Here is a 23,251-nt window from a genome sequence, read left to right as displayed (position 1 = left end):
TATATATATATCAAGAAATACATTTATCTTTCAAGTAAGAGTGGATCTGACCACCAAGGCTGCAATCTTGCAAGGAGCAATGCTGAACCAAGCTTCAGGGCAAGGAGCAGACGTTGGGTGGCAAAGCCTGCACTCTTCTAACCCACCCAGGTCTCAGTGATACAGACCAGACTGGCCTCTTCATCCATAATCGTATCATGGCTGAGTGAGGTCTGCAACCTGCAGCAGCAGCAGCCTCAGACCTGAGGGCTGGCTGGGGAAGCACAATTCCCTAGGTTGGAGGAGGGGCTAGCACATGACACAGTCACTAACTGTCTGTGCCATGTGCCCCTTACCCAGCTGGTCCCACCTCCCCTTGCCCCGAACCACTGTGACCGGGCTGCCCCAGTTCTCCCCAGCTCCTCTCTTCCCAGGCACATTCTATGCCCCTTAATTTGAAAACAACAAAACCCCCAAATTTAAAAACGCACCAGTTAAAAGCAATTAAAAACAATGCAAAACATTTTAAACAGGGCAATAAAAACAGCAACAGAAACACACCCACCCCAAGAAAAACCCCTAGACCAGCCTTTCTCAACTTGTGGGTCCCCAGATGTCATTGGACTACAACTCCCATCTCCCCTAGCTAGCAAGGCCAGAGCTCAGGGATGATGGGAGTTGTAGTCCAACAACATCTGGGGACCCACAGGTTGAGAACCGCTATCCTAGACAATACCCCAACCTAATACAGTGGTACCTCTGGTTACGTACTTAATTCGTTCCGGAGATCCTTTCTTAACCTGAAACTGTTCTTAACCTGAAGCACCACTTTAGCTAATGGGGCCTCCCGCTGCTGCCATGCCGCCATCGTGCAATTTCTGTTCTCATCCTGAAGCAAAGTTCGTAACCCGAGGTACTAGTTCTGGGTTAGCGGAGTCTGTAACCTGAAGCGTATGTAACCTGAAGCATATGTAACCTGAGGTACCACTGTAGTCTGTTCAGCCACCTCAACATTTTGCAGCTGGAGTCAGTCATGGCCTAACTAATGCAATTTAGTATAAAATACTCCACAGCTTAATAAACTATACAGGTACATGGAGATTCGATCTTTTCCCTTTCCTTCCCTTCTCTTCTGTGGCTCCAGTTCTCTCCCCACTCCCTCAAAATTTATTTACTGTTAAAAACCCATATTCATATAGGAGGAAGATTGGTGCATGGTTAAAAATAACAGCATTTCTCTCTGGGTATCAATACAGCATTTTCCAGTAAATGAAGCAGAACGTGAGGAAGGTCTGTTGTCATGATCCCTAAGAGGTATTAAATTGGCACATTAAAGGGAAGGGGAGGCTGAAAGAGTATAGTTTAGCAAAATTAAGCAATACCCTTACAAAGGGTAAAAGCAGTTTGAGCACAATATGGCTACCTAAAAGCTTCTTTACAGACACAGTCAGCTATAAACATAATAATAATTACAGCTTTTCCTCGATGTCGCCGAGAAGCAAACACATTTATCTGCCGTAAGCACCTTGAGACACAAAGCAGCGCCTAAATGTTGCAACTGCTCTTTCAAAGGCAGCAGATACAGTAAGTGACTATATCCATTACATTTTTCCACCGTTCACATCTGTGAGCCTCTGCTTGACATCTGCATTAACTCACAGCGTTTCGATAAGGAAGAGAAGTGACCACAGCTTGCCAGTTCCATATTTGGGACTCAAACATTTTATTCATTTATTCCAGGGGTGGGGGTGGGGAATCGAGGGCTATGTTCTCTTCTTGGCAATGTCCAGGAGGGGAGGGGTCACATGCCAGGGCTGGGCGGGGCCAGAGGCAAAAGTGGGCAGAGCAATTAATGTAAATTTTACCTGTGTACTTTCGCCAGCCATACTTGGGGGGTGCTGAGGATTGAACTTGGGTCCTTCTGGGCCTTGGCCCAGTATACTTGAAGGAGTGTCTCCACCCCCATCAATCTGCCCGGACGCTGAGGTCCAGCGCCGAGGGCCTTCTGGCAGTTCCCTCATTGTGAGAAGCAAAGCTACAGGGAACTAGGCAGAGGGCCTTCTCGGTAGTGGCGCCCGCCCTGTGGAACACCCTCCCATCAGATGTCAAAGAGATAAACAACTTCCTGACATTCAGAAGACATCTGAAGGCTGTTCAGGGAAGTTTTTAATGTGTGACATTTTAATGTATTTTTGGTCTTTGTTGGAAGCCACCCAGAGTGGCTGGGGAAACCCAGCCAGATGGGCAGGGTACAAATAATAAATTGTTGTTGTTGTTGATACTTCTGCATGCAGTGCAGATGTTGTACCAGTGACCTCTGTCCCTTCCTGCAATGAACCCTGTCTGAAATCCTAGAGAACTGTCAGTCACTATAGACAGTAAAGAGCTCTGTGAACCAAACAGCATAAGACAGCTTCCTAAGACAGCAGTATGATGGGATGGAGGCATAGCAGAATATTCTCCTGCAGTCTGCTCATTAGTTTGCTGGATCAGGGGAAAAAAGACTGTGCCCTGGAATTTACTAGCCAACACATCGGTTGCAGACCTCTAGTCTTAATTTGTTGTTCTAGAAAGTTTTGCTGTGAGATCTCCCCCTCCCTCTGCCCCCACTACCCTTGAGGGTACTCCTGTTTATTTGTTCCAATTTGTACATTACAACAGGGCAAACACACAGGGACAAACAGAACAAGCCTAATCCTAACAAGGCAGCATCCTTCAGCCTCTCTGAGAAATTAATTTTTACCCTCAGGCATGTGACAGATGACTGGGTGAACCTAATATAATAAAGGTGTGTGGTTTCACTTGATAAAAACTGCTGGCGCTCTTCCCCGGGTCTCCAGAGTGTGAAAGCTGAGTAAATTACAGACATCTCTGCAAATCGTCGAGGCAGCACTCGGCCCTTACCTGAAACTCATCTGTATGGGATTTCTTTTTCCTTTTAAATGAGTCTGATTGGATCAGTGGAAGAACGGGGAGACATAAATAAAGGAGGCAACCTCCAGGGAACGGAGAAAAATTGCGCCTTCAAAAGCATACAAATGACAAAAAGAGTTCTCTGAGTAACAAAAAGAAAACAAGACTTTGAAGATAACAAAAGAAATGCCCCCAAAGTCCTGAGGGAGCTAAAACACACAGGCTTGTGCAGTCCTTCTCTAGATGCAAAATCCAGTTTTGCTTGTTTACTCTCAGATGTGCATGGCCGGGGTTTTGTTGCCACTGGTGTATAATTCAGATATTATGTCTGGGGTGAATGTGTCACTGGGCAACAAGCAAGTTCTTCATTTCTATTCATTTTTTTGCTCGATCCTGTTCCAAAGTTATACCTTGTCATTAGGTGATAATCCAGGAAGAGGAGTCAGAAAAGAGCTAGCCTAAGGTTCATGCTAAGGGGTTGTAGGTGGGGAGGTAAACCGGGTTCCCCCGTAGTCCTCAAGAGAGTACAACTCAATGAATGCTAGGAATTCTGGGAGATTCTTGCATTGCAGGGGGTTGGACTAGATGATACTTAGGGTCCCTTCCAACACTACGATTCTATAATTCTATGAATTGCTCTTAAGTGAATATTGGAAATTCAAAATTGCCCAAAGGCTAAAGTGTGGCCTTCCTTAATTTGATATTTCTGATTACAAGAGTGCTGCATTTGCATTTTGAGTTTCTAAACCCACACAAATGGTTTTCCCAGTCACAATGGGTCCATTGGGGCAAATTGGATGCTGCCCCATCAACTTAATAATAAAATTATTATTATTATTATTATTATTATTATTATTATTATTCCACCCATCTGGTTGGGTTGCCCCAGCCACTCTGGTCTGCCTTAAGGCAGCCCTCACTTAACTTCTTACTCACGTCTTCAAGTAACCTTTGTAATACAGAGGACAACTAACAGCAATCCTCTGGATGATCTCAGTGATCGGCATAGGCAGTCCTTAAGCTAACCTGCTGTCAAGCTGTTCTGAGCTTGTATAACAGCTTTGAACCTGGCCTGGTAGCTCATAATCAGCAAGTATAGATTTTTCACAGAGGCATCACATGCTTTTGGTCACTAGCAGCCTAGCCACTGCATTCTGCACCAGCTGGAGCTTCCAGACCAGGGCAGCCCCACAAAGAGTGCATTCCAGCAATCCAGTCTTGAGGTCATCAGTGCATGGACTGTTGTGATCTACGGTGATGCTCCACACTGAGGAGAGGTGACAGCCCAAGCAAGGGGAGGGAAGAAGCTCCAGGTGGCCAAGGCAACTTGGAAGGAGTCCAAGAGGACCACAGAACATGCTCCTGAAGCTGAAGCGGAACATTCCCGGAAATGTCATGGAGCAATTGGCTGAATTTTATGGCAGAGCTAAATCATCTCTGACGGCAGGCAGTTCTGTTTCCTGGCTAGTTAAAGGGATGGTGCCTTCTACTGCAGCCATTGGCTCTGAGGAGGAAGAGGAGGAGTAATTTATTTGTATGCCAGCCATCTGACTGGGTTTCCACAATCACTCTGAGGGGTGCCAGGCGGCTGCAAGCAATTCCCACGGCCAGTTGCCAGGAACATACAAAGACAAGGAAAAGTTTCTTACCACCCACTTTTTATTCAATAGTTACAGAGAGAGAGGCTTTGGAACCCAGCCTCTTGGATAATGGCATTGTCCCGAGTGAATCTCCACTCCCCTTCTATCCCAGTTCCTCATTCATCATCATCATCATCATCATCATCATCATCATCACTTCCTTTGTCTTCGAGCCTACTCTCCTACTTTTAAGGCTTGCCAGGTTCTGGGAGATGGTGGGTCTGGAATGATTTCTAGTGACAAATGTGTCAGCCAGCTCTGCCTCTTCCTACTCTCCCATTATTTCCCAACTTCCCCCCTCATCTGCCTCTGAGCTGTGACCTCCTTCAAACCCCTGTGGTGATTCTGAACTGTGTTCCTCTTCTTTGGGAGGGTCAAGCTGGGGAGGTGGTCTCCACCATTTCTCCTCTGCCTAGTCCCTGACAGTACTTTAATAAAAACATCAAAGGAAGACATCAATCCTTAAAAACAGGGCTACCTTTCAATGTTTATTTCCTTGACATCTGTTTGGAAGGACACTGCCTGGCTCCCTGTAACCTCACTTCTTGCAATGAAGTGCCAGAAGGCCCTCAGAGTTGGATCTATTGGGGTTTCCAGTTGTGGGGATCTTTCCTCAGGGATCTCTTGATCCCCTGCAGAGTTTGTGGGGCCATGCCCTTTGCTTCCCTTACCTGTGGTGCCCAACGGTGAGGAAATGCACCATGTAATAACATCAAGACATGAAGCGCATGTAGTTCACGTTTTTTTTCTTCCAGTTCTGGCCCATTTACTTCTGCCTTCTGCCACAAATGAATGATTACGCCACCAGGCACAGTCCAAGTTCTTCTGACACATTAAAAGTGCAAGCTGAAGTGCCTCAACTCAGTCTTTACACTCCCATCATCTCTATTTATCGGAGACATTTCCTGCTTTCAAGTTCCCATTGCAGATAAACCCCTGCTCCTGGTTTAGACTCCCAGGAATGCCTTGTTAAAATTTTGTCAGGCTGATTTGTTAGCACTGTCATTCCTCATGACTCAGCTGCTTGCCCACCCACAGACACCTCCTCACCTCTGCCAAGATCCCTAGACGTTTAATCAGAGTATGTGGATGTATATATCTCACCTACAACACACATGCAATTAAATACACACAAATCTTGCCATTAAAAGGCAACATAACCTGTCTAGGTCACAGACTGGTGTAGGGAAGCTCCCTTTAAACTACTGACAACAACTGCATGACCATTTATGTGTTGTTGTTTTTTGCTAAGTCTTGAAGCTAGAGAACAAAATACCTTCTTGACATTGAAATCAGAGCAGAACAAGTCACCCTAGAGAGGATGAATGCAACATACAATTAAAGGAGGATAGGGAAGGAGAAGAGATTTCAGTACTTATTCAAAACCTAATTGATCAAATCTGCACTTTCTGAAACTATATGCAAAGCGAAACGCAGCTATCCTTTGAAACTGGCAGTAATCTGAATTTTGCAATGCATTTGTATAACCAAACACTTCTTACAGAAATGCATATATTAAGGTAAAGGGTGCGTAGGAGTGAAGATATTAGTGACAACAAAAAAACAAAAATGCATTACATTAGGGGAAACGGCTTGCAAAAATGTGTATGTATGTCAAAATATGCATATAAAACTGCATATAGAAATGTGTTTAACAGGACTATAATGCTGGCTAATTTTCATAAGGTTCCTTTTTCTGAAAATACAAATTGCTTCCGAACTGCATTTAAGATGGAAAAAATCAGGAAGGGTAAAACTTTCAGCAGTCTATAATGGCGTGGAGTGGATGGAGGCAAACCAGTTTATGTTTTGATCTGTGAATTGCTAAAAGATCTTGTTGAGATTCGATCAGAAGTCTGTTGCATCCTGCTCCGGCCCATTGTATGCATTTTGTACACATTTTGTGTCCTTTTTTAGATAGGATGTAGGGGTTTTTTTTCAGATTTGTACCTGCCCATCACCATTTTGTATTCAAACAACAGCAAGACTAATGTTCCCACCTGCCCCAGTCATTATCATTAACTCTGCTTCTAGATCTGATCTGATCAAAGTCTAGGTAGCCAGAACCGCCATGGACACCAGCTGTGTATTTGTGCTTGTCCCTCATTTTCCTTTCCCCTTGTGTGTTGTGTCTTTTTTAGGCCCCATTCCATGCCCAATAAGCATGGGATACCTTTGCCTGACAGCGCTGTGGCCCATAGATTGCAGCAAAATACTTGGCAAGAAAATCTATACAATGCCAGGCACGCCTCTGTGGAGAAGGGTTTCCATAGTTTAGTGGCTGTTACAGACAATGCTCATTACCAGACCACTATTGGTTGTGGTTGTACGACGGAAGTAGAAGTGTGTGCTCAGTAAGTTCCACCACCTCTTTTTAAAGGGGGGTGGAAAGGGCCTGCTGAGGGTGATAGAACTACTAAGAGGGCCCCTTCTCCCAATCTTAACATCTGAGAGGATTGAAAGGGAAGGACATTGCCTCTCAGATATTGGGTTCTAGTCATCCAAGGGTTCAACAAACTGTTTATCTTTTGCACTTCAAATGCTGACTCAGAACCAGATTTTCTTTTCCGTTAGAACTATTAAGCATTCCAAAAGGCACTGATGAAGCTCCTGGAATTCAAATCCCACTAGATATAGCAGTTCAACAATACAGGATTTTGTGAGCAAGAACATTCAGGTTCATTTTCTTACTTTTTGTCAACACGCAGATGTACAGCAAACGATACCACACAGAAAGCTCAGTGCGGTCTAATGGTTTGAGCTTCAGACTTTGAGCAGGGAGAGCCACCTCACAGGGTTGTTGTGAGGACAGATGTGCTGGGAAGTATGTACAAACACACACACACACACACCCCAATTCCCTTGGAGGATGGGAAGTCGGGCGATACAAATTAACTAACATATGCACATCACGTGCAAAGAACATTTGTGTTTTGTCATTTAAAGCCATAGGCTGGAGTCTGCTAGAATCTCGAGAAAAAACCATTTCCAAAATTGTTTAAGGGGAACGTAAAACAAATCTTTATTGATGTGACAGTGGAGATGTTGCTTGGGAGATGAATTATTCATACGCTGAAGTACCAGAGAAGCTAATGCGAAATGTCCTCCGATACCTAAGTGAATCGCTACTCAAAACAGATATTGTTTCTGAGTCCAGTGTGTTTTGAATTGTGTGTCTGGGCGACACCGCTGAAGTATCACAGCTCTGCGCTGCAAGTTTCTCATGACATATCCTGTGTGCCTAGCAGAATACAAATGCCTCTTTCGGCCTGGAAAGTTGAATACAGAAACCAGGAACGATATTTGCATGGGCTGTAAAGGCTACCTGTTCTGTCTGGGTCTTTGCCTGCATGACAGTAGGCTTTCTTGGCTCCTTCTCTGATTCTGACTAGGTTTGAATGAATCTGGGCTACACCCACACCTTCCATTAAAAGCTCTGTGATACCACTTTAAACAGTCATGTCTGTTCAAATAGGAGATCCCTATTCTGTTCACAGAGCTACTAATATCAGAGTTCCAAGTGAAGAGGCCAGGGCTGGATTTAGGTTTGATGAGGCCCTAAGCTACTGAAGGTAATGGGGCCCTTTATATGTCCAGCTGTCCTTTGTCAACAACAAATTGTCGCTGTTTTTTTGTGTTGAATATATGTTATATGGTAATTTATGGACCTGATAGGTATCTAAAGCCATTTGCCACTGTTGCTGTATGTAGGTTTTATTTTATTTGTTTTTTTTATTTTATATTTTGGAAATGTACATCCAGGTTTTTTTCCCTTTAATTTTTTTTTTGGGGGGGGGCAAGAGAGTGGGGCCCTAAGCTATAGCTTGTTTAGCTTATACGTAAATCCGGCACTGGAAGAGGCACCGATTGTTAAGCTGCTCTGGAAATTGTAGTTCTGTGAGGTGAACAGGGGTCTCCTGACACCTATCAGTGCCCTCAACAAACTACAGCTCTCAGAATTCTGTAAGGGAAGTGCTTTAAGTGTAAGGTGTGAATGTAGCCTTTGTCTGTTTCTGGGCCATGTCATTTCACATATTTTGCTCTAATCTGGAAGCCTCTTTTTATATCCGTATAAGGCGTGCTACTATGTTAGCCTACTCCCTGTGATATTTAGATAAATGGAAGCAGGAGTGCCAACCTTTGTAAATAAAATATTGGGGGGGGGGGGGCAGGTAAGCCCCACCCTGCATGATCAATCACAAGACACAGCACATGTGCACCATTTGAATGGCAAAGCCCATCAAGCTGGGGGGGGGGGGGACTGGTCGCCTCAAATTTTAGGGGTGTGTGAAGGGACCTTAGCCCCTAGGAGTTGGCTCCTATGAATGGAAAGCAGTGTTGCACTGTATTTCTTTTTGCAAATCAGGTCTTCCCTTAAAGAGGGCACGTATTGCGGTGAGACCTGGAAAACTGACACCCTGTGTTGCGGGTGGGTACATTTGGACAGCCACAACACCTGATTGGTAGGTCCCTCGAAGCTGGGTGCAATCTGGCCAATGGGACACAGTCCAAACGGTTCGAGGGACCTATTTTTGCCCATGCACATGACCCAGAGCTTCCTCTTTCGGTGCGTGCATTCGGAACACCCGCCCACCTCTCCCTACTTTTAGGGCTTTGCACTTGACCTTGCTATGCCATCATGTGTCGTGTGTCATTGGGACAGGGGTATGGCAGGAATTTCCCCCACTTGGCTGATTGGCTGTTGCCATTTGGGTTTCGCCTGCCGCGTAGCAAATCGCCACAACTTGTAAGGTTGTGGATAGGCTCTGGTTCAGGTGATAGGGATGGGAGAATGCTCCCGCCATCCCTATGTGAAGGGTATTCCGTTAAAGGAATCCAGGGACTCAGTGGTTTGGTCAACCCCTGTGAGGGGGTTGTGCCCGTGCCTGAGTCCAGGGGGTCATTTGGGTGGTGGAGTTAGCCCATTCCTGGCTTTCCACTTATCCGGGCATTCACCCTTGGCTGACCTATGCTGGAACTCTGGGTCAGCGCTACCTGCATGGCAGGGAGCTAGTCAAACTAGAGCCTATGCAACCAGTCACTTTCTGTAATCAATAAAGTTGTGGCCTAAATTCTGCCAAAAAAACAAAACCAAAATTTGAGTGTGGTGTGAATTTATTTAGGGGGGAGGTTTCTGGGTATGAACACGCAAAAGTTTCCTCATCAGCTACTTGAGTTGGAATTATTTGCACTGAACTGATCTGACGGAGCACAGGAATATGTTTTCCTGCTTTTAATTTGAAGGGCAACCTATTTTGGTGGGGCATGATTAGTTAGCCCTGCCTTTTCATAGAATTGTAGAGTTGCAAGGGGTTATCAAGGGCCGTCTAACCCAACCCCCTGCAATGCTGGAATCACAGCTAAAATCATGTTTTTAAGGGGGGTTTGGTTGTTCTTAATGGTTTTTAATGCAAGACACTTTGATAAAAGCAACTAGTAATAATAACAATATACCAGCGTTAAAGAGCTGAACACAGGCTACGGAGTACAAAAGAAGTCCGATTCATTTTCATCCTAGCCTAAATATTTTTGTATGTGTGCTTGTTGATCTTCACCTTCTCCAATAAACATTGAGCCACCATTTTGATTTCATAACAGTCTTCAGCCTTGATGTTGCCACAAGTGCCTTTTGTCATTCTCCATTTCCTGAGTTCAGTTTGCTCTAGGAAACACTTAACAACAAGCCAGCAATATAAATATTGAGAGAGAGAGAGAGAGAGAGAGAGAGAGAGAGAGAGAGTGCGCAGATAGTTATCAACAAAACTTGCAACCTGCTTGAGGTCCGGCTGGATGCATGAAGCAAGTGTGATAATGGAGAGTACTTAAAAACTGGCCGCATTTTCAACTTTTCCAGGATTGAATCTGAAAGGTGAGTATCTGAGGGTAGCAGGAATGGGGAACCTGGAACTGAATCTGAAAAGGAGACAACGGAGGAGCAGCATCTATTCAAGGCCGGATGATCAGTTTGAAAGAATATAACCCCAGGGCAAAGAAGACACCAACCCTGCTGGCAAATTTGAAAGGAGAACGCTCCAGGGCAGGAATCGCTCTGGCCCTAATAATGAGCTTAAAGGTAGAGATCTCCAAAGCACCAGACCTGCATTAAGACTCTAGCCTGAAATCGACAAGAGGAGGGAGAAAGCGAGGGCTTTGTCCTGGGCTGCATACATTTAACAGCCTGTGGTAATGGATGCAGCTGGTAGGAGATGGGGCAGACATCCATGCTTTGCATTTAAACAAAAACAGGCAGACTTGGGCAGGCTCAGGAAAGAGGAAGAGGAGCAGCCAAACAAGAAGGCTTTCTGCTTAGGGGTTTGCACAGCATAGTGGCAAAGCAGCGTCAGTTTCTGAGCCGGGAAATTTAAGGGAAGGGTCCACAGCACAGTAGCAGATGATGCTCCTTGCATGCAAGGAGTCTGGAATATAAACAGTGACATCTCCAGGGACCTCAGAAAGCACAGTGCAAAACTAGGAGCATAGGAAACGGCCTTATCCTGAGTCAAACCGTTGGTTGACCAAGCTACACTGGATTCAGACAGGATTCCCTCCCAGGGATTGAAGCTGGGACCTTGTGCATGGAAATCTGATGCTCTGCCACTGTGCTATCCCACAACTCTCTCCCATCAGGCTTAATAGACTGGTGACCCGTTGTAACTTTGGCGATGCAGTGAGGGTTCTTTGGCTACTTTGGATTTTATGGTTTCATTTCTTAAAGCCCCCCAGGTATTTTTTTATGATATGGGGCAGCATACAAATTAAGGCTATGTCATACCCTCCAATGTTTCTCTGATGAAAATAGAAATGTCAACAACAACAACAACATTTTTTTTATTATTTATTGCCCACCCATCTGACTAGGTTGCACCAGCCACACTGGGTGGCTTCCAACATATATAAAATCATATTAAAACATTAGACATTTTAAACCTTCCCTATAGAGGACTGCCCTCAGCTGTCTTCTAAAGGTTGTCTAGTTACTTATCTCCTTGGCTCGGGGGTCACATAACTCCATACCCTCCAACATTTCTCTGATGGAAATAGGGATGTCCTAAGGAAAAGTGGGACATTCTGGGATCAATTCAGAAACCAGGATGGCTTCTGTAAATCCAGGACTGTCCCTGGAAAATAGGGACACTTGGAGGGTCTGTTATGCAGTTGAGGAAAAGCCTCAGGCCTGCTGATACCTTGTAGATGGATGGATGGCACCATTTTGGACCTATATGGATCAGCACTCAGAACATGACTTTGCTATCAGTATGATAGGATGGTATGGGAGGGGGGACACACACAAAACCCTCCATCCAGTTTGATTTTCACGTCTGTAAGAGATTGCTTTTAATAAGTACAGTGCAGAAACCTATTAAGGTCACTGGCTAAATTATTAATTTAGCACACCAGTTTCCGAAATCAGTCCCTTAGGCACAGCCATGAAGAGAATTTCGCCCACCTTATATCCATTTTGAACTTCAGTGGAAATGATGCATGGAGAATGAAGGTTCTTAGTGGTTGGGGTCACCTTCGATTTTATCTATAAACTAATATCAACACTTTGATTTACTAGGGTTTATGGTCAGGGCTGTTCAGTGGCTGCAAAACCCCTCTGGGCAAAATGAAAAGTACAGGAGAGATTTATTCTAAAAAATAATTTTAAAAAATGCCTTTAGTAAGGATGCCTGATTTTATTGTGCTTCTGAATTATAGATATGCCAGCTCATTCTGTCTCATTCATGAACCTGTCACAGGGAGCAGGAAATATTGTTAGTTATTCACAATGAATCGCTACATGGGGAGAAAAAAGAGAGAAAATGTATTCTTGCACATACTTAAAAAAATAAATCGGAAATTTGAAATATGGTTGTGTTTTGCAAGCCGGGCATGGTTGTACTGTTTATAGGTAAATTGGAAATGGAGAGATGGCATTGAAAGAATAAATAGGGTAGATTATTATTATTATTATTATTATTTCTTCCCTTTAGTCTTCATTCTTAAACAGTGCAAGTAAATGCATAGTTTGCCACCTGTGAAACTGCTTAGAAAATAAAGGGTGGGGATGAATATATTAATTCCCTCATTAAAAAAATTTGGTCATACTTCCTGTCCTTGTTCAGTTTGCCTGAACAAGGAATATAGAAAGCTGCCTTTTACTGAGTCAATCTAGCTCAGTAATGTCTACCCTGGCCTGCAGTAGGTCTTCGGGATTTCAGACAGGTTTCTCCCTAGAGAGTTCTCTCTCCTAGAGATGCTGAGAAACTGGGACCTTCTGAAAGAAAATCAGATGCTCTATCACTGAGCTGTGTTCCTTCCCTGTATAACACAGAAACCACACAGACTGTCCCAAAGATCAGTCTCTAGTTGTTGTTTTCTCCTGAACCCCCAAAGCGGTGAATCGTAACTCGGAGCTTAAGAGCCAATGCCAGTAACCCAAACCCGGATAACCCTACATGATTGGATATCATGTATCAAATCAGAACACAGGGGATCAGAATCCTTAGTCCAGACTCAAGCTCAGGTGAACACAGATCACAGAATACATCACAATGTATATGCTTGCTTATACATTTCCCCCCCTTTGCACCTTCACACTGGCCTTTCCTTCTGTGGTTGTTTAGGTCAAAGATAGAAGTTGTAGCCCTGGGACTTTACATGCCTCCCAGTAGGCCTATATGGATCTCCAGTAAACCAATACAGGACTCTGATAGAACTGGCTCTGGGATTCTGAAGAACTCACAAGTGTTTTGTTTTGCCATTTTGTTGTTGTTGTGGTGGTGGTGGCTATTAAAGCAGGGCAATGTTGGATGGTTAGATAGATACAGTCATACCTTGGGTTACAGTTGCTTCAGGTTGTGTTTTTTCAGGTTATGGACCGCCGAAACCTGGAAGTACTGGAACAGGTTACTTCTGGGTTTCAGTAGTTGTGCATGCGCAGAAGCACTAAATTGTGCTTTGCGCATGCGCAGATGTGCTGCTGCGGGTTGTGGACATTGCGGGTTGCGAACATACATCCCACACGTATCACGTTCGCAGCCTGAGTGTTCACTGTTGATATAGATAGATGATAGATAGATAGATAGATAGATAGATGATAGATGATAGATAGATGATAGATAGATAGATAGATAGATAGATAGCTGATTGATAGATAGATAGATAGATAGATAGATAGATAGATAGATAGATAGATGATAGATAGATAGATAGATAGATAGATAGATAGATGATAGATAGATAGATAGATGATAGATAGATAGATATAGATAGATAGATAGATGATAGATGATAGATAGATAGATAGATAGATAGATAGATAGATAGATATAGATAGATAGATGATTGATTGATAGATAGATAGATGATAGATAGATAGATGATTGATAGATAGATGATAGATGATAGATGATAGATGATAGATGATAGATAGATAGATAGATGATAGATGATAGATAGAGAAAGCATAGAGTGCTCTCCCTCTTCCTCTCCCTCTCCCTCTCCCTCTCCCCCCATAATCTGCTGCTCTGCTTTAACCAAAACAAGCAAACAAACAAAACAAAACAAAAAAAGCAGAGGTTTGCAAGGAACAGTTTGGACAAGCTCACTTCACGCAAATCCCACAAACCTAGAGAACATAGGGAACATAGAGCAAAGAAGCACACAGAAACAGAGTGACACAGGGTGTTGTGGGGCTCCCTGAGCTGACTTGGTGTTTATTGACATTGCAATTAGACTTGGGATGGAGTGGGAGGCCACCAAATCACTGCAATTTGCCTCATTATTTTGTCCATTGCACAGAGCTAATGCACACCCCAAGTTTTCCCACACCTCAGAGCTGACAATTGCATTGCAAAATTTGGAGGGAAGTCTAACACCCAAAGGATAATTATGATCCCATCTGTGTATTATTAGCCCAGGGTGTGCAAATTAGGTTGGTTCACTCAAAAAAATGCAAAATGAACAAGAATCCTCCTCCTTCCCTAATGCTGGCTTTTGCATGAGGGTTCTGAGAAAGGAGAAGGAGGTGGAGGAATATTGGGTGTGCTGCAGTGAAAACAGGTGAGTGGAGAAAGTGGAGGAAGGTTGCATCCTTGGCAGTCTCAGAAGAAGACAAAGGGAGCAGCCATCTCTCCGCTCCAGAACAGAATGAACACTTCATAAGGCAGCGGCTCATTAATGGGCTCAAACAGAACAATGAAACATGCATCTCCCTCTTGTTAGATACAAAGAAGCCACAAATCAATCAATTAATCAATTAAAATGTGCACAATTAACTGCCTAGGAGTGCTTTAATTCAATACACGCTCTAGAAGAAGAGGGTAGGGGAATAACCAAAAGCTTCTTTACTCTGTGCAAAACACTAGGAAAAACAGTGCCCAACCTCTTGATAACAAAATACATGATGCAAAGAGCCCAATATAGGAAAAGAGGTATTTAAGGAACACCTAGCTGGAGAAAAGGAAATACAGTGGTACCTCGGGTTAAGTACTTAATTCGCTCCGGAGGTCCGTTCTTAACCTGAAACTTTTCTTAACCTGAAGCACCACTTTAGCTAATGGGGCCTCCTGCTGCCGCCGCGCCGTTCTCATCCTGAAGCAAAGTTCTTAACCTGAGGTACTATTTCTGGGTTAGCGGAGTCTGTAACCTGAAACGTATGCAACCTGAAACGTATGTAACCCGAGGTACCACTGTAATGCTTTAAAAGTATGGCAAATGAAGCATGTTCGTTGTGGAATAGGGTGTGTCGGACCACAGAATTTACTGTTGGTGAAAATGGCTCTTCTCATCGAAGGCGGCTCTGAGAGTGGTTCTACAAGAAACAAGCAGGAGCCCCTTTGTAGAGATGTCACTCAAATGTAAATATCAATTGAAGAATATTTCTAAAGGAAAACTACATCCTTGTTTTTAGATGACTGTGTGAGAGAAGGTGGGTAATGCTACTTCTGTAAAAGTACCAGACACCTTCAAAACACACACACACACACACACACACACACACACACACACACACACACATTAAAATAGTGGGGACCTGGGGAACTACTGCCTAATTCTCTGGGGGCATTTTAAAAAACTGATTTAAAAAATATTAATTTAACAGATCCTAGCTGACTATTTGAAAAGGCTGCAGCCCTGAAATCACTTCCTAGGAATTAGTGAAGATAGCAGGAGAAAGCCATTTCCGAGCTTGGGAGGACAGGGGGTTGGGGCTACCCCCTCCCACACACGCGGGGGCTGGCTTTTGCCCCCGCGAGAACAGGGAATCCCCGGGCGTGCCTTCCACCCTGCCCGCCAATCGGCGGGCTTGGGGAGACGGGGCCTAGCCTATTTAAGGCCAGGCACGCCCGGGGACCGCCCTCTTTCCCCTTTCCAGCTGAGCGGTTTTCCCATCCCATCCACCCTTTAGGCTTAGCTAGCTATGACCTTGCTATGGACTCCGGTTGGTCGCCGCAAGGGGCCTGGTAGGAATTTTTCCAATTTGGCGCACTTCTAGCCTTTTGGTTTTTTCGCCTACCTCGTAGCAAACGTCACAACTTCCGTGGTATTGGCGGTCAGGTATTGGCAGGGGTAATTGTTATGCAAATGAAGGGGGGAAGGAAGCGCCATCATCTTCCCCAAGGAAAAGGGTAGTCCGGTAGAGGACTCCGGGGGGCGTTGCCTTGTCCGAAACCTAGGGAGGTAAGGGCCTTCGGCACGCCCCCGAGCGGTGACACCCGTGGGATCCTAGTTGGCGTACTTCAACAGGACTCCCACGGCTTGTGGATAACCCTTCCCGGTCTCCATGCCGGGTAGTCGATAGGAGCCAATGCCTAAGGCCAATACCTTTCAATTCTGTAATCAATAAAGTTGTGGCCTTTTTATGCCCATTAACCTTAAATAATGTGTCCAGTGTCTTCATTTCACATGGGGGAGGGGACTTGCCACACAACATGCACAGCACTGCACTTTTACATGTTGCAGTCTAGATGAGTATCAGTCTGTTTTGAACACACAGAATAGCCAACAGAGGAGCAAGAAGCAAGCATGATACTCGTTTGAAGCTGGCAAAAGGAAGAATTCCCCACCATAAAGAATATTCGCTACAAAGAGGCCAGACTAATCTCAGATTGTGGATGCTGTAGCTAGCACTCACCTGACCTCCCAACAACTGCTTACTGGGAATGAGAAGAGGATGGGTGACCTGGTGGGAAGTTGGTGTGCTGCTAAACACATGTGGTGCCAACCTGATGCTCCTGCCAGGGAACTTGCACCACACTGACACTTCACCCATCCTCCTCTTCTTCGTGGTATGCAGTAGCAACTCAGTTGTTGGGAGGTCAGGCAAGTACCACCACTTGATTATATCATTTGCCAATTACCAATCAAGATTGTTAGGATTATAGCTTTTAACCCAGTTCAGGCTATCGTCTGAGGCTTCACAACCATGGTTTATGAAAGCAGGAACGAGAGTCAGGGCTGAGCACTCCTCCTTAACCCTTCTCTTCCTGGAATCATGCAATAGCTTCAGCATGAAAGTCCTAGATTCTACTATACCAAAGTCCCTCATTGCATACAAACTGGGGGTTTCTGGAGAAACACAAAACTGGGAAATAAATCAGGAGTTTCATGCTGAAGCTGGTGCATGATGGGAGGAGGGAGAGGAGAGGAAAAGGGAGGAGCTCATGGCTCTGATACACATTCACAGCTTCATAAACCATGGTTAATGAAGCCTCAAATGATCATCCAAGCTGGACCAATGAAAATAAATGGCCAGATTCCTGAAGATATTTAATGTTTATAGTTCACCACTGTTTCTGACGATGGCTTTCAAATATGGGCTGGGAAAGTGTCAAACTTGGCCAAACTGCTGGGGGGGAAAGGATACAATATTTCCTGGGTATATCACAAGGGTTTTTCCACATCTAATCTAGCCTAGGGACATGGGTGGCGCTGTGGGTAAAAACCTCGGCGCCTAGGACTTGCCGATCACATGGTCGGCGGTTCGAATCCCCGCGGTGGGGTGAGGTCCCGTCGTTTGGTCCCAGCTCCTGCCCACCTAGCAGTTCGAAAGCACTCTTAAGTGCAAGTAGATAAATAGGGACCGCTTTATAGCGGGAAGGTAAACGGCGTTTCCGTGTGCTGCGCTGGTGCCGGTTCGCCAGAGCAGCTTCGTCACGCTGGCCACGTGACCCGGAAGTGTCTGCGGACAGCGCTGGCTCCCGGCCTCTAGAGTGAGATGAGCGCACAACCCTAGAGTCTGTCAAGACTGGCCCGTACGGGCAGGGGTACCTTTACCTTTAATCTAGCCTAACACATTACACTGTTGGCTCCTTTCAGATTTGTCTCTTGCTTTATCACATCAGAAGCTGATGTGAACATAAAGAGAATGGTCAGTTAAACTCTGCCTGGTAGATATGTTTTATAAACTGATCAGCAAGTTATCAAGTCACTGCAGATGCTTCTGTGAAATCTTAGGAGTCATCCATGGGAAATTGCTTTCTGCTGGGTCATAATATTTGTCCATTTCACCCAAGGTTCTGGAATTTGTGGCCCTCCAGTGCTTATTGGACTACATCTCCCATCATCGCTGATCATTAAGCCTTGCTGGCCAGGGCTCATGGGAGTTGTAGTCCAATAATATCTGGAGGGGTACAGCTTCCCCGCCCCAAAGCTAGTCAATAATCTCTACTGTGACTGGTAGCTGCTCTCCAGAGTCTCAAAAAAAGGTTCTTCACACCACCTGCTCCCTGAGATACTTAAGATGCCAAAGTTTGACCCATTGGGCCATCTCCCTGTAAAGCAGATGCTCTACCACAGAGCTGTGGTCCCTCCAGGTAAAAATTGCCCACCTTTCCAGTTGGATTCCATAGTGCATAATCAGAAAGTTGGGCAAGGTCTCAGGGGAAGGCAGGTAACAGGCAAGCATCTCTGGGGCCACTGCAACCCAATACAGTCCAATGTGTAAGGGCAGGAAACTACTTTTACAGTCTCTGTTGACTGGACTGGTACATCAATGGTCACTGACACAGCCATTTTGTTATGGGAAGGGAAGAAAGACTTCTCTGGCAGCACTGGATGACCTGAAATACATCTGCCTTAACTTAAAAAAACAACTTCAAAGAAACAGATCAAATGGTCCCCTGGGCTAGAATTCTGTTTGCTCCTCATTTTTCAGTGAACTGACATCATTTGCATATTCTGGACTAATATACAGTTTGGAATCTAATTATCTTTTGGATTTTGCACTCCTTTGAATTTTGTGATAGGGTACTTGGTTCAAAAATGTATCAAGGAGTATTAAAAAGTATGCATGTTGGGATAATTTTGAGATAAAAATGGCACATTTAAGTATGGATTTTCATTGGATTTCTTTTCCTTTTAACAAAATATTGCAGATTAATGCAGAAATGGGATTGAATGAGTTTAGGAATTACATGTGAAATTGACATAAACTGGAAAAAGATCCAACCGTTGCTATCTGGGGCATACCATTTCAGAAGCTGCAGGGGTGGCATGTTTGAATGCTTCCCCAAAAGCAAGGACTCCCTATAAACAGAATGTTAATATGCAAGGCGAGGTCAGACTCCCCCTTTTCTTTGATGAGAACTTTCTTTCCTACTCACACCACCCTGCCAGCCCTGAACCCCTTTGTGAGGCTAGGATCTGATCTGAATTCTTTGCCAGGCAAATCATTCAGACCAGATTCCAGCATCACAAAGCAGTCTGGGGTTGGCAAGGTGGTGTTAGGAGGACACCAGAGTTGAGGCTGGGATTGAAGGGCGCGTGGCTGTTGCATCCTTCTCACACTGCCCTGCATCCCAGCCTTGCAGGGCTGGTGGCATTCTGGTGACATCAGCACTGAGGGCTGGGCTGGTGTGGCAGGCTCCATTCATCCTCTGGGCCCCCTTGCCGCATGCCTACACACCTGCCGCGGTCACTGGCAAACCATTCTATGCCACTGTTTTGAAGTAATAATGTCTTGGCAGATATGAAAACCTGAACGGGCCAATCTAGATGTGATGCATGTTTTAAATGTAAATATCAGTCTTTGTGTATCTGGGGAATTATTCTGTAATTTATCTGGGGAATTTTTTTGAAAACTGCAAAGAGGGGAAGAGGCTCTTGTGTTCAGGTCCTGATTGCAGCTCCTCACAGGCATTAGGTTGGCCACTTTTATAACAGGATGCTGGACTAGGTTGACCTGATCCTACAGGCTCTTTGTATGTTGATCATAAGGATCTAATGAGGGTCCTCCTCTGCTATATATATATATATATATATATATATATATATATATGGGTCCTCCTCTCATATATATATATATATATATATATATATATATATATGGCAAAAATCACTGCCTTGGAACCCTGTTTACGAAGTGGGTTTTTAAAAAAATATGCAGCCATTCTCACCCCCCCCCCCCTTCTGCTCACTGAGCTAAGAATGATCTAAGATATCCCGCCCCACCCCCCTATGGAATTGCAGATGCTAGGAATGACTTTGCAAAAAAAAAAAAAAAGGCATCACTACATCAATCCTGAATATATATATATATATATATACCCTCCCCGTGGTCGTCACTGTTTTGGTGCAAAATGCTTTGCAGATGAAGCACATTGTTTAATTAATACTGGAACACCTGCTTCCTAACACTCCATTTTGATACTACGGAACTTAATTAAAACTTATTAGATCCACAATGCATTTTTTTGTGCTATAATGTAGCATTGATTGCAAAGGCAAAGCGATTCAGCGATGCTTCGGGTGAGTGGAGTCAGAATGTCTGGCTGTTAGATGATAGCAGCAGCATTTCAGATAGTAAACAGATGCTGGAATAATTCATCAATACACATAAAAAAAAATAATAATCTGCTTGCCGGGATCTGAAACCAATCTTTTAAGGCAGGAGCAATTTAGGGACGGCTTCCACAGAAAAGATTAACCATCACAAAAATGTGTTAATGAAATTTAATCCAAAAACAGATTTCAGGCAAACTTGGAGGTGCCTGCTCAGGGGACAGGGAGAGGCAGAATCCAAAGAATTCCAAGGGAAACTGAGAGTACTGAGCTGGCTAGCAAGATGCCACAATGAAGGCATTCACATCCCTACACATACAAGTTTAAAATAATAATTTTTATTGCATCCTTCATCAAATTGGTTTCCCCCCCTCCCCGATCTTGTTGGACCACAACTCCCATCAGCCCCATGCTGACTGGGGTTGATGAGAGATGCAGGTCAATGTTCTTCAGAACACCAGGTTCTCTAAAGCTACTTTACTGCATCATGGTTTGCCAGGGTATGGGTCACCTTTCCTGGCATGTGTGTGGCATGCATGACAGTTTTTCCAGTTTGCAGATATCCCCATGAATCCCAAAACTTTGGTAACCCCCAGGGTCAGGGGAATGGCAATGCATGTCTCATATTTTCCACTGCCACCAGTGTGCTCCATCCAAGGTTATAGTTGGCCACCATTTCTACTCAGATGCCCATTTAGAGCAAGGGGCATTGATCAGAGCAAACCTTGGGGTACGGATGGATAGATTAATTTCTGGTTCCTGTCCATTTTGCATGGTTTCTTTTTTTTAAATACCAGATTAATGCAGGCATATCAAGTCCATTCCATTCCATTTCCATTATTCTGGTTTTTTAAATAAATAAATCTGAATGACTATCCACACAAAAATCCAGATTTTAAATGTTTATGCCAATATCAAAATAAATGTGTCTAAATACATATTTTATCACACCTGTCAAATTTGGCCTGTGGGAGTGGGAGGAGATCCTTACCATCTGGTATATATTGTCTTTGAATGTATAGTCTGTACCTATCATTTTTGAAGGGCTTTGGCTGGGCATTCAGGGCACCCTTTGCGCCACGCTCCCCTCAGGAGCACGCCTGCCCTAGGCAGCACGGGGATGTGCTCCCCCACTGCATTCAGAGACTCTATATATTGCTCTCTGTACAGGCCCCTGTTCCCTAGTTTGAACAATGTGTGGCAGTCAGAGAAGGAACAACAGGCAGAACTCTGGCCAGCTGCTTCAGTGTGCACCTTTCTACCTGTTTACAAAGTGCTGCAATCAGATACCAGCCTAGCACATTGTGGTGCATTCTTTGCAGGCTACAACTTCAACAGAGCTTGTTTTTATTATTGTTTAATGCATACAAATGAGGATTTCTCTTAGTGTAGCTCGGTATCCTTATCCTTTGGTCTTTACCCCATTAATTTTCATTTGCAGTGAGAAGTTCCAACTTAGTAAATAGCCAGAGCCAACGGAGTTAGTCTTTGCGGCTGTTACTTTAGATTCCTTGTGTGAGCTGACAATTTACTGGATTTGTTGTATTACTTATTTTCACTGATGGGTTGACATGTTGTTGCAACTTGTTTTCCTCCCGCAGTTGAGTCCAGAGGTCTTGGCCATTTGTAGAATGAACAAAACTGCCTTTGCATGCCGCCCATATATTTTCATTAGCACAGCAGGGTGGTGATGTGCCAGTTACCAAGTATATGAATCCTTAACAATGCAGATCCTGTGGGTAATACATAATGATTCAGATCAGGATGGCTGCAGCTCTACATCCCTTGGCACAATGCTTTATAGGAAGAATGAGGGAGCCCTCCTTTTCTGACCCCATGTCAATCAGCTGATATGTTGAAACAAACAACCCAATTGTGCTTGGCTACACAAATATGTTGGCACAGGCTTAGTGAGAGAACTCCTGCCCAACATGCTCCTAATACTGTACGATTCATATCTATCCAGGCATCATTTTTTTGTTTATTCAATCACCTTTATTTTGAAATTTTCAATGCTCCCCTTCAGTAAAGACTTTAAAGGCAGGGTGGAATACAATGAGAACCACAGGAATAACAGGAGGTTGCCTTATATCCTGTCAAAGCATTGGTCAATCTAACTCAGTAGCATCTACACTGACTGGCAGTAACTGTCCTGGGTTGCAGGAAGGGGACATTCTCAGCCCTGTCTGGAGATGCCAGTGATCTTCTGCATGTAAAACTGATGCTCTGCTACTGAGATGCTGCCCTCCCTAGAAGTCTACTCCAGAAAACCACTGAGCGATGGTCTTCCCCAGTATATTGTCATAAGTCCCACTGAGTTCCCTGGGTCTTAAAGGTAGAGGGACCCCTGATCATTAGGTCCAGTCGTGGCCGACTCTGGGGTTGCACCGCTCATCTCGCTTTATTGGCTGAGGGAGCTGGCGTACAGCTTCTGGGTCATGTGGCCAGCATGACTAAGCCGCTTCTGGCGAACCAGAGCAGCGCACGGAAATGCCGTTTACCTTCCCGCTGGAGCGGTACCTATTTATCTACTTGCACTTTGACGTGCTGTTTAACTGCTAGGTTGGCAGGAGCAGGGACCGAGCAACGGGAGCTGCCCCCATTGTGGGGATTCGAACCGCCAACCTTCTGATTGGCAAGTCCTAGGCTCTGTGGTTTAACCCACAGCGCCACCTGCATCCCTCTTCCCTGGGTCTTACTCCTAGGTAAATGGGTATAGGCTTGCAACCTAAATAAAGAAAACACTAAAAAGGGCAAAGAAAGCAAGGCAATGACAGCCAGTCTGTACAATTTAGCAAAATGGATTCTAAAAAACAACAACACATAATTGAGGCTAGCTTACAATATGTGCTGAAATGCCAATGAAAAGGTCTTTACAAAATGACTTCAAAATTGGTGCCAGGTGAGCATGCCTTGGGGGAACATTACATGGATGGGGTGCTCATGACTAA

At 44.5% G+C, this 23,251-nt stretch overlaps 1 protein-coding gene across 3 annotated transcripts in view; it reads right to left on the bottom strand.

Annotated features, from left to right (window-relative positions):
* The window catches only part of CNTN5 (contactin 5), a 674,545-nt gene that overhangs the window by 614,021 nt on the left and 37,273 nt on the right, over positions 1 to 23,251 (bottom strand). The window lies entirely within an intron of this gene.

This window comes from Podarcis pityusensis (genome assembly GCF_964106645.2).
Source record: "Podarcis pityusensis genome assembly, chromosome: 4".
Taxonomy (NCBI): Eukaryota; Metazoa; Chordata; class Lepidosauria; order Squamata; family Lacertidae; genus Podarcis; species Podarcis pityusensis.
This window is presented reverse-complemented; position numbering and strand designations above follow the sequence as displayed.